The following is a 12216-nucleotide window of genomic DNA, read 5'->3' as shown; positions in this document are numbered from 1 at the left end:
CTAGGCTGCCGGTTGGCTGGTGTCTAACATAAGGGTGCGGGGCCGCAAGTTCACCGCGGAAGCAGCGCTTAGATGGCTATCTTTTAGAGTTGCGTGGGTTGAAGGTACTGCCGCCGCCGGATCTGGATGACGGGGAGTCTTTATGGATTGGCCCGGGGGCGGCGCAACCACGGCAGTGCGGTGGGGCGGGGAGCGAGGTTTTGGCCGGGGCCACGGATGGTGGAGGCAGGCTGCTCTGCTGTTGGTCGCTGGCTCTTCGGGGAAGATTTCAAACAGTGTCAGCCGAGAGGCACAAGACAGCCATCAAGCCATCCAGCATAGACCGGACAGTACCAAAATAAAATAAAATCGTGTGACCCCAATTTAGTCTTCAGTCAACAGACGTGTGACCACTCTCGTACCTTGCTGTTGATCTCTTAGTGTATTTTTTCAGATCAAAGAGATATGTCGTTCTTAACATTATGCATTATCTGCATCTTCAGACACACCGTCTTCTGACTCACCGCAACTGCTCCAACAAGGGAAGCATACACCAGAAGGGAGCTATAGTCCCCACTCAACAGTTCCCTGCATCGAATTTGTGTGCCGGACATGGACAGCCACAACAACTGCAGGGCCATCGACAAGTCAGCACATGACGCTCACTCCTATGAATGCACTAGTAGAAAAACACCTATTAGTCCCGGTTGGTGAGGGACTTTTGTCCCGGTTCATGAACCGGGACTAAAGGGTCGTTACTAATGCCCTAGACCTTTAGTCCCGGTTCTAACACGAACCGGGACAGATGGGCCTCCACGTGGCCGGTGCGCTGAGCCCAGGCAAGAGGGCACCAACCGGGACCAAAAGGCATCCATGCGTCAGCATTTCTGTGGCTGGGGTTTTTGTTTTTTTTTGAAGGGGGGGGGGTGGGGGTTTTGAGGGGTTAATTTAGGTGTTTCATATATTGTGTTAGCTAGCTAATTAATAGAGAGAAGTGTCCTCTCTTATGTCCGTGCTTGGTCGACGCTACGTACTATACATAGAGAAGCCCTCGACACGCTAGTTAGTAAGAAAATGAAGGGAACCATTAAGTACAGAAGTTCATCATGCATACCGAGAGAAGTGATCGATCGACCTCTCCTTCTCCGAGAGATTGGTCAAACAACAAGTTTTCGTATTATCTATCCGACACTACTGGATACATACATATACAATATGTAAGATCTCTTACAATCCCCTAGCAATTGAAATCAACTTCCACATGGTATTCTCCAGCTTTATTGATGACGTGGTCAAGAAAGAATTCCGCCAATTCCTCGTGAACTGATTTCATGTGATCTTGTTCTAGGAGTTCATTCCGCATCTGTCACGTCTAATTTGAAGAAGGGGGTTAATTAATACATATATATGAATGAAACTCAACAGAAATGATGGTGTAATAAAATGAAATTGTGAATATTATTGCTTATGCACTTCATATTGTCTTTTAGAGTAGCCCCGCTTATTTTTCAAAGTTGCATTGTAGATGAACTCACACACGTAGTATCCACAGAAATCATTTCCTTGTTCCTGCCACAAGCACTTTACGAGAAATAGAGGTCAATCAAACTGATAATGAAGCATTATAAATGGCATTGATGAAAGTATAGCTATAGAATCAACGGGAGATGCGCGCAACTAGCTAGCGAGTAGTACTTACTTTCAGGTATGTATATTGCAGCTCTTTCGACAGTCCCGGAGCTTCTGCGGTGAACTGTTTCCAAACCCTGCAAGACAAAGAAAATAATTATTATTACTTGAGATATCAGGAAATGAACAAAAAGTTGCCGATATGGTGCGATAATGATCGATTGAATTTACTTGTTGAGCAATTTAGTCATGTCCACATAAGTTTCGGGATCTTTTCGTCTCGAATCTAAGACGGTTACTAGTCCCCGCTCAAGCTTAATCTCCAGAAGAACATAGTGGAAGTTGCGCACGCATGCATAACTCATCAATTACATTATTATAACGTCGCTCGAGTAATAAGGGAAACCGAATATGCACACGACAATAACACTCACTCGAAGTTGTAAGGAAAGAGTATGGTATCTTTGTTTTGATTTTTTATCAACGATTGTAGCAAGTTGGCCTCGACCTCTTCGGCGTGCTTTTTAACCTGAATTTCATCTATGATATTTGTGTTAATGAACCCAATATCATACATTTCTTGTCTTCTGCACTCGACAATCTTCAATATGCGTAATATATTGAGGATAATTAATTATAAATACATGCAATGAAAGAGCTGAGCTATATATAGAGACTTAATGACAGAAATAGTACTTACAGACAGTAGCAAAAGACCGTTAATTTATCGATGGCCTTTTGATTGAAGAACTCGAAGAACTCCTCAAATGGACCAGGCGATAGATCAGTTCCAACGAGGTCATGCTCCTCTTTAATTCTCAGATACAAACTATTCGTCCCCCCAGACTCTCTGCATGTTTTCATGTACCAATTATGGAATCTTCGCATCATCGTTGTTAGAGATTTTTCATCTTTGACGAGAGGCTTCCCGTACTCGTATCTGTGTTCGTCCACCTCCATGAAATCAGGAAGTTGATCGTTAGGCAGATAATCTGCAATATTGCCATAACCCACTACAAGAAATCTGTTAATTCATGACGAATTTCCGATGACGTTCATAGCTTAAGTAGATCCGTCATGGGATCCGTCATGAATTTGGGAGCGGCTGACTGGTCCTAAAATGCAGAGTTTTGTCTTTCATTTTTACAATGTTGAAACGGTCATGGATTTATAGTTGCAGACGTGGCGTGATAGGGTTGGCCCAGCCCATGATTTTTTTTAAACTACGCTGCAGTGGCTCGGACAAACTGAGGACTTGCTCTAGTTGCAGACGTGTCATGCTGTGTTTGGGCCACTTGGTGAACCAGCTCGGTCCTGCGGTGTTGGTCTGTCCTGTGAAATTTATAACAAAAAATTAGTAGCACGGGGAGGCACTCGAACCCACGACCTCACGAGCGGGGAGAGCAGTCCTTGCACTGAGCTACAGCAGCAGATGTGTCAAGCCCTTACACCTTGTATTTATTAGTACTATAGAAGTTCAGCCTTAAATGGCTAGTTTTTTTAGTTGGACCTTGTGTCGCTAGTTAAAAGTGAGACTCCAGGTTCGAACACTAACCTCTAAATTGAGGTAATCACTTACCCGCGGTGCTCAACTGAAAAAAGAACTTGCCCGTGATGCTAGCTAAGCTATGGTTTATCAAGTAAAATTTTACGAATTTTGTACACTTAGTACTACTTTCTCCTACTAGATAGGAAATGCGGCTTGCCGCACCCCGGCAGCTGCTGCCGGGTATATCTATATACAACCACTGAAGCATTTCAAGTATAAAAAACCACAAACACAAAAAGTTCATATAGAGTGGTACTCCTTCATGAGAGACTTGTAAATAGATAATATAACTTCAAGGCAAAAACCTACTTCTTTACCTACTACCGTATTGCAGCCAATAGAAATCTGCCATACAGCAAAAGGATTACAACGTTCCAAAGCAGCTTACTACAGTAATACAGGGGCCAATTCAGCAAAAGGATTACAACTTAATTCAGTCATTGATCATGTACTGATTGCCAATAAATGTATTACTGGCAATAATTTGATGCCAACATACATGAGTTACCAATTCTCTATTGAATTAAGTTGGAATTATTTGATGCCAGTATGCACAGCAAAGCAGACATCTAAATCACTTCACAACATCTACAATTATCCCCAAAGATTAACAATGCCTACACCATTATAACTGAATTTTCAGTTTGGACAGTTTTTGTCAAACTAACAGTGTAAACTGAATTTTTGACAACTCTGTTGTAGCAAATGTGAAGTCCCAGATTTTCAGTTTAAACTGTTTTCTCAAACTGAAAAATCCATTGTTGTAGCAACTCTGAAAACAGTCCAAGATTTTTGACAGTGTAAATAGACTTCACAGTCCCAGATTTTTGACAACTCTAAATGGCCTCTCTAAATGGCCATCAAGCAATGAAATTTGGTCAATATGACAAGTGGCATTACTTCACAGTAGTCTGAAGAAGTTTGATTTAACATAGCGCACGTGCACACACACACACTCAGGGAGGCATTAGTTCACAAGTTACATAGGTTCAGACTTGAAGCATCAAAATGTACTCCTGTAGGTTAGCAGGAAGAGCTTACATATGATCCATATGGCAAGGGTGACTTGATGCCATTATGAAGACCTCGCCGTACATCCGGTCGGCACCACACAGCCTCCCTGAAGGCACCGTACAAAGAACTTAGCAAGCATAGGCCCCTCTCCAGAAGGCAGATTGTAGTATACTGCCTGAATCTAAACATTATTATTTATCTACCGCTATTACATATACCCCCTAGATTAGATATGTATTTTTTCTGCACAGAGCATTTCCTTTGATTTTAAAATTCACTGAGGCACATACGGACTAAATTTTTCCAAGTAAAAACAGAGAAGGGCCACCACAAATATCAATTGACCTGGGCAAGTGCTCACAGACCACCGTTGGAGCCAGCGTCACTCGGCGAGCCTGGCGACCCGTGAACTTGGAGCTGTTTGTCGGCCATCATAACCTAAACAGGACAGATGGATCCAAGAGCCACCCCAGATGAGTTAAGAAAGGAAAGTGAGCTTTGGGTATAATCGTGTATAGACGCGAAGCAATCCGGTAAGGCAAACCAAAACTCGTGGAAGAAATCGAAACAGAGGATGTACCCACCTTGCGAGAGGAAGAATCAATCACACCAGATCCAGTCCCTTGCAAGCCGAAGACGAGGACGACGTGGCAACCTGAGACCAAGGGCCAACCTTAACCCTAATCAAAATGTATTTCACAAAACCAAGCAGAAAATCAAGCCCAACTGATGGACAACCATTTCTCATTTTTGAGACTTCACAACAGTTGGCCACATCGTTAATTCATAAAACGGAAGAAATCTCCTTAACATTTTAGTTCATGACATAATAGAACTACCAGCAAGTTACTGACACTTGACTAATGACTGCACCTTAGAGATATATGATTCCACCATTATATTAACAAATAAAATTGAACTCCCTACATGTTATCTGGTTGAGCTAAGCCTAGAACATGGAATTGCAACTTTTGCGCACACAAATTGAGAAGAACATAAGATGATGTCTGGGTGATGGACATAAAACAAGTTTAAAAGCTAACAATGCTAAGGTACCAGATACATGAACTATGCTCTAACAAACGTTCTGAAAAACACCTAGTAAGTGTGAACGGTAAGCAAAGAACACTCCTATCAAAATAGTGTACCAAAATTTGCAATAAATCAAATGTGTTCAAGCAACCAGAGGGCGATCTTAATTGTATAAACATGGTGTCAAGACTCACCAGGGGGGACATGTGGCGTCAATCGAGGTGAAGAAAGAAACATCACCAGTTCAGTTAGCATGAGCCGTAAGCGTAGAGCACTCATCTTGGCTGTTAGAGACGACAAAATAGAGAGGTTAACTATAATAGAGGAAACAATTATGTAGCATAAGAACCTGCTTTCTTTGAGATTCCAAATCTGTTTTTTGTGGCAATACAATTCTAAGGCCGTAAATAAAAAATATTATACTATTGTCTGGTCAGTGTAAGATCTATGTTGAATAGGTTGAAGTTCTGTCCGTACTACAAATCTCCACTTTTTGGGAAGCAGCAAACTTGGAATCAACAATGAAGATTCAAACAGGAAGACAACTGCATATTTGACTTTCATAAAAGCACTTCCGTATTTTGATCATTTATATATATCAAGTATATACACCATCGACTCAATTTCAGACTTCTTTAATCTCTAACTGAAGCAAATAACAGAAGCTTAAGCTTAAGCATCTACACACACAGAAAATATATAAAAGTTTTGTTCCTGCCATTTATAGTTGAAATAGAGTTCTGCTCTAGAGAGTTTTGTATGGTGGCTCCAGTAATAAAAGAATAGGAAGAAGACAACAATATATTCTCTGAAGTTCTATAAATACAGTTCTGCTCCATTTATAAATACATAGGGTTAGGTTTTATCTACTGGAAACCCCAATAAACCTCACAAATAGTTAGACAAGATTAAACGTTCAAAAAATCAGTTAACTGGAGATTCTAGTTTTCAGATTTCAGCATTTCTAGTTCTCAGATATCAAATAGTGTTAATGAACGACCTGCAATTCCACGATGATGGGTAGAGAGAGAGAGAGAGAGAGAGAGATTGACTGTAGCAGAACTGCAGCCGAGCCCCTCCTGCCAATGGAGGAGGAAGAACGACCGGGAAACACCTACAGCGGTCACAGAACAAGTGACAGGGGAGCGCCGCATCGAGCACCTGCGGCTGGCGCCCCTTGGGCGCGCAAGGCGCAACTGGTGGCAACGGCGTGCACTGCCCAGCACTGCCCAGTAATACAATATTGGAGCACTGCCCGGCGGCTTCATTATGAGAAACAAAAGGAATATGATAATCCAGAAAAGCAAAATTTGTACTCAGAAGTAGCTGCCAGTTACTACCATCTCCTGATTTTGTTCTGCACACCCTAGAAAAGAAAATGAATCTGCACTACTAAGACCTACGGCTAGACAGTTAACTACCTTATCTAACAGTTCCATTACAGAATATAGCAGCAGCAGCAAGAAGAAAGCATCAAGGTTCAGGTCACGCCACTACCAAATGTGATCCTATGGAACAAAGAGTAAATTATCTGCACAACGAAGCCTGTAAATACAAATAAACGAGTATTGTAGGCTTTTATTTATCACATTTTCAGGCTGGTGGGGCAACATAATTCTAGCTCATATCAAAAGCTAACATTGTATCCATATCAAGATGGCATATGACAGAACAGAACATTATGTAATCTGTATCTTCAAGCCACTCAAACTCAAAGCATCTACTCCCTCCGTTCCTAAATATTTGTCTTTCTAGAGATTTCAACAAGTGACTACATACGGAGCAAAATGGATGAATCTACACTCTAAAATATGTCTATATACATCCGTATGTAGTAGTCCATTTGAATCTCTAAAAAGACAAATATTTAGGAACGGAGGGAGTAATAACCAAGAAGCAGCAGAATGAGATACAAAAAGATCATGTAGTATACAGAAAAGGGAGTGCAGCAACAACGGAAAGAAACGCTAAAAGGGAACATAGAGCAGAAAACCAACCCAAAATACAAGCAAGAATTTTTTAAAAGGAACATAGAGCAGCATGAGCATGAGGCATAGAAAAATGGGGTCACCTTAAGATCAAGAATCAATGGCCCTCTCAGAGTTCAAATCATAAGGAAAGAACGACTATTATTGATTAGAGTTTTTTTAATTAGGCAAAGCACTACAACACTGGATCCTAAGCTACAGTTGAGGCATACAAAACTATAAGTGTCTGTTCTTTTCATATATAAACAACCATTAGTATCTCAACCAGAACCAAAGCAAAACAAAAAACATGGTTAAGTAACCAGCAAAGGAAGAATGAGCCTTTTGGAATTTTAAAGTAGCAAGACATGAAAAGTTCTTTTTTCCCTTCAATATTACACACATTAGGGGAGGTAGCTGCAGTTTTATTGCATAGTAGGCTCAGATTTGCCTTTCCTCGATCATATAACCTACCCCCATCATCTCTTATCACCAGATCGATCTGTTTATACAGTAGAGCTGCCCTGGTTATCACTCAACAAGAATGACCATCCAAGGGCAACAACAAGTATCACGGGATCAAAAAGGATTCTAGAGACAAGAGGGAGGATCCAACTTGATACCCACTGGTGCCTCGATTGCTCAAAGGCACACTAATTCCAGCCAAGGTAATCATCATCGCCCTAACACGAACACCACTTGAGCATAAATAAGCAACACCTTTAAATACAAATAAAAAATGGTTCAGGGTTCATTGCATAGCCGCCACGGACACCATTGTCGGCGCCGCTGATATGCCGCCCTCCTCCGTGGCCGCTGCCGCCATCGCCATGGGAACCACCTGCGTGGGAGGGAGGGAGGCAGCTGCAAGAGCGAGTGAGAGAGGAGGCGGCAGCTAGGTTTTCATCGCAGGAAGCCGCGGTCATTTTATACCCCCCCCCAGCAAAATGACCCAGATGCCCTGGTGGGGGCACGGTATTTACATTCTGTTGCCATTGGAATTTTATCCGACGGCCGAAGTTGATCCGGTAAATATCCAACGACCCACAGCGATTTGGATCGAGATCCGACAGCCTGTATCGCGAGGAGATTTCGATCCGACGGTCCAGAATCCAAACGCACGGGAGAGCTCCATTTCGGTTCAGACTCTAACAAGGGGATGCATAGCGGGCTGGAACACCCAGTGTGGGGATGTTAAGCAATGGAGAGCTAGGTCAGGTTGAAGGCGATGGTGGAAGGCGTTGCGCGAGAAAGGAAGTGGGCACATCCAGCGCCGCTGGCAAGCACATCAGGCCACGACCTCAAACAATCCGATTGCCGTTGGCGGCCTTTTTATCCGTCTAAACTGTGCAAAACAACTAAAGAAATAAAAAACAAATTACAGTTTTCTCTGGCAGTGCTACACTAATGACACATCCGACAAAGTCCAGTTTCATGGTATGAATGAAATTGACGCATAAAGCACCTAAAGTTTTATTTATATTACCTTGCATGTAGCCGTATGTAAACTCATAGAGTCGGAACACACGGATTGATGCTTAGGGCCAGCATCACCTTGGTTGCTTCATACTCAATTATTCTCTGAAACAAAAGGTATAAGTTTTCAGTGCTTAATGAATACTTTCTAGCTTTGCAATTGATTACATTTATCTGTTCCAAGAGGAGAGTAAGAAATCATCAGATGACACCAGAAAGGATCAGTCATAAAAACAATTGAGGGGAGAATGTTGGTCTAACATCCATTAGTAAATCCTACAACGGGATAGGGGCAGAACAGATGCATATTTGCACCAACTCAGAGAGCCTGGTGATAAACCAAAAGCGCCTCATTTTCTTCTTGTGACTGATTCATCAAGCATTTTCGTCGTAGAGCAGTCTTCGTCATCGAAGCGGCTCGCACCATAGTCATCTTTGGTAGAATTAGATGGGCAGTAGGTAGGGAATTCATCATACTTAGAGCAGTCTGACTCTACATCATATGGATAGATGTCTAAGTTCTAGACCACATCAATTGCCATCATAGATAGGTGGTCAAGGTTCTCGGCTTCTTGAATAACACTACAGAAATCCCAGGTTACATCGCCTGTATCTTCATCAAAATCCCAGGTTCTCGGCTTCTACTGAATTGTCCAGATCATCCTCGGCTAAACCAAACAGAGGCGACACTTAGTTCTGAGCAGCAGCTCGATTCTGCTCAATGATCTCTGCATAGTAATACAACCCTATTCTCTACTGTCCGTAAAAGCATATAAATGTGGGTGGAGGCACCCCTAGATAAAAAGAAATTATCAGGATCATAATTACTGCATGTGCACAGTAACTTGGACATATTTTGCATAGCACACTTAGTAGGTGCATGGTAAACAAAGTCCTTCAGTTCAGTTATATACTTAAAGAATACTAATGAAAATCAGAAAACACAATATGATAGAAGGATATGCCAAATTCATCACTTCGAAAGAAAACACAATGCTGATTCCAAACTTCACCAACAGGAATACACACATTTCAGTGATGCCATGCATATCAGCATATACACATTATACATAACTTATTGGTCAACAGAACAAAGAGTATACCTTACTGAGAAATTCAGCGACAACCAGCCAAAGATTTCTTTTCAACAGTCCTTGATTTCTCATAATAATAATAAAACCATGGTGTGCATTATCAATAGCAAAGCTCTGAAAAGAAAAATGAATCAAAGACAGATTATCCAAAGCTCTGATAACCATGGCTTATGTAACCCATCCCAACAAAGTGAAAGAAAACCAAAGCCTATAGGAGTAAACAAAATAGAAAATCTGAATCATGCTGATTATAAGTTGTAATAATACTTAAGGAAGGTATTAGTTGTGAATGTAATCAGAATTGCCTTGCTATCCTCACCTATATTTATTCTCTAGCGAAGGACAAACTTTTCTGAATCAAACTATTGGTAGAGACGACAAAATGAAAGAAGTACAAAGAATGCAGAGAACAAAAAAGTATCTCTTCCATGCATGTAAGAACCTAAATTAGATAGCAAAAACAAGCATGAATTGAACTCTTCCTCAAAATAACAAATGGAGTTGATGACACATGCATCCATTCAGGATATATGTTTTCCAAATTGTTTATGATATTTTAACAGCCGGCAAAGAATACAAGTACAACACCTGTCCCTAATGGAAAGGGACTTAATAATCAGTCTCAGAATACAACTTAATTACGAACTCAGTAAGGAGGCTTTAATTTTAATTGATGAGAGAAAAAATAGAATCCTAAACTTGATTAGACCCATTGAAAGATCAGCCTACGGAGCTCACACCTAAGGATCGAGACCAAATTTTAGATGGTCTGAAACTCTGAATGTTAGTGTGCCTTATACAAGTTTCCCTCAAATTTTAGATTGCTAGCTGACAAAATTCCTTCATCCACAAACCCAGAAAAAAAGAATCACCATGTCTCAAACGGAAGCATCACTAATTCTTACAATTGCAATTGCAAAATAGAATGCAGGGGTCTGATGGTCTCCCTATTGCAGAAGAAAGCAACCTGACAATGAACCTGTGCCCCAACCTAATTGAGGATCAATCTCAATATCTCAAGAGTGAACACACAAGGTCTAAATGGATAAAATGTCATGCTTCAGATGTTAAAAGGGAGAGATGTTATCTCTTAGTGATGGTCCCCCACTGTCTTTACATTCCAAATAGGGAATTACCAAGGCGTGAGGAGAGAAAAATAAACATGCCAAGAGCAAAAAATAATAGTACAGTATATCTTTGAGTAGATCGAGTTGGGGCTACTGTTTGCAATTTTACTGGTCAGTAAGAAAGGGAACGGGGGAATTATATCTTGTCAATCTTGAACTGGACTCACTGTGACTGTCCTCCTCTAAGCAAGGAAATGCACATGCGAGGAAGCAAACAAAGGAGGGAGAAAAAAGGGAAGGAGGAGGCTAGCAGCTTGCGTACGTGGTGGAGGATGGGCCGAGGAGCTGGTTCTCCTTGAGCGGCTGGAAGGAACCCCACGGAGCAGTTGTCGGCGCTATGGTTGGGGCAGTCGTTAACGAACTTGGTGATGAGGAAGATGGCGACGCAGGCGACAGAGGCGGCCAGCGCCGGGAGTTGGGGCGCGCCCTGAGTCGTGTCGGGTTCGGGTGCACGGGCGGGCGATGCGGGCGCTCGACGCGGCCTTCGACGGCGCCAGTGCCGGGGCCAGGGCCAGGGCCGGCGCGAGGGGGATGAGGCGAGCAGCACCTGAGGAGCGACGGCGGGGCAAGAAGAGAGGCGGCGACGGCGGCCGGATCCAGAGACGCGGAGGAGATGCCCGGGGACGTGTCAGCCGCGGGCGCCGGCGCAGGCGCGTGGCCGCCGTGGCTCACCTCACCAGAAACGTGGGCTCTGGCGGTCGTGCTGCGGATTGGGGGGAGGCACCGGCAGAAATTGGCTGCTCCTCCTCGCCGGGATCCACCGGCAAAGGTGATGGGGTGAGGAAGGGGAAGGGGGAGCTCAAGGAGATGGAGCGGTCGTGGCACGAGGGGGAGGAGGGCCGCCGTCGTGCTCCTCGTCCTCCCCCCGCGTCTGCTCATCGCGGTTCGAGGAGGTGGGCGGCGGCGGCGGCGATGTGGGTGGGAGGAGAGGAGGCGCGCGGGAGGAAGGGAGAGAGGAGGCGGCGGCTAGGTCTCCACCACAGGAGCGCCCCCCTTTTATACCCCCCTCACGCGAAATGACCGGAATGCCCTGGTGGGGGCATGGATATTACATTTTGTTGCCATTGAAATTTTATCCGATGGCCGAGGTTGATCGGGTAAATATCCAACAACCCACAGCGATTTGGATCGAGATCTGACGGCCTGTATCGCGAGGAGATTTCGATCCGACGGTCTAGAATCCAAACGCACGGGAGAGCTCCATTTTGGTCTGGACTCTAACAAGGGGATACATACCAAATCTGTCTATTGCTCACCTCACATATATTTGGGCAGCCCTGTACGCGAACCGGATGGTTTTCTACTGGATTTCTTTTTTATTTTGTGCAAGTTCATGTCTAATTTCCTCT

General features: G+C 43.3%; 1 long non-coding RNA gene across 8 annotated transcripts; it reads right to left on the bottom strand.

Annotated features, from left to right (window-relative positions):
* Positions 1-2497: 2497 nt before the first annotated feature.
* LOC119322312 lies at positions 2498-11820 on the bottom strand. Of its 8 annotated transcripts, XR_005155523.1 has the most exons (6): positions 11130-11820; positions 9750-9854; positions 8657-8751; positions 5398-5487; positions 4756-4851; positions 3405-4609 (listed from the first exon to the last, which is right to left on the bottom strand). It is a non-coding gene; the product is annotated as an uncharacterized LOC119322312 (long non-coding RNA). The 8 variants fall into 8 exon arrangements; XR_005155524.1 differs by having other exon boundaries at positions 8657-9314; positions 9750-11820; XR_005155521.1 differs by having other exon boundaries at positions 9750-11820.
* Positions 11821-12216: the final 396 nt, after the last annotated feature.

Source organism: Triticum dicoccoides, chromosome 1B (genome assembly GCF_002162155.2).
Source record: "Triticum dicoccoides isolate Atlit2015 ecotype Zavitan chromosome 1B, WEW_v2.0, whole genome shotgun sequence".
Taxonomy (NCBI): Eukaryota; Viridiplantae; Streptophyta; class Magnoliopsida; order Poales; family Poaceae; genus Triticum; species Triticum dicoccoides.
Note: the sequence above shows the minus strand (reverse complement) of the source record. Positions and strands in the feature narration are given on the sequence as shown.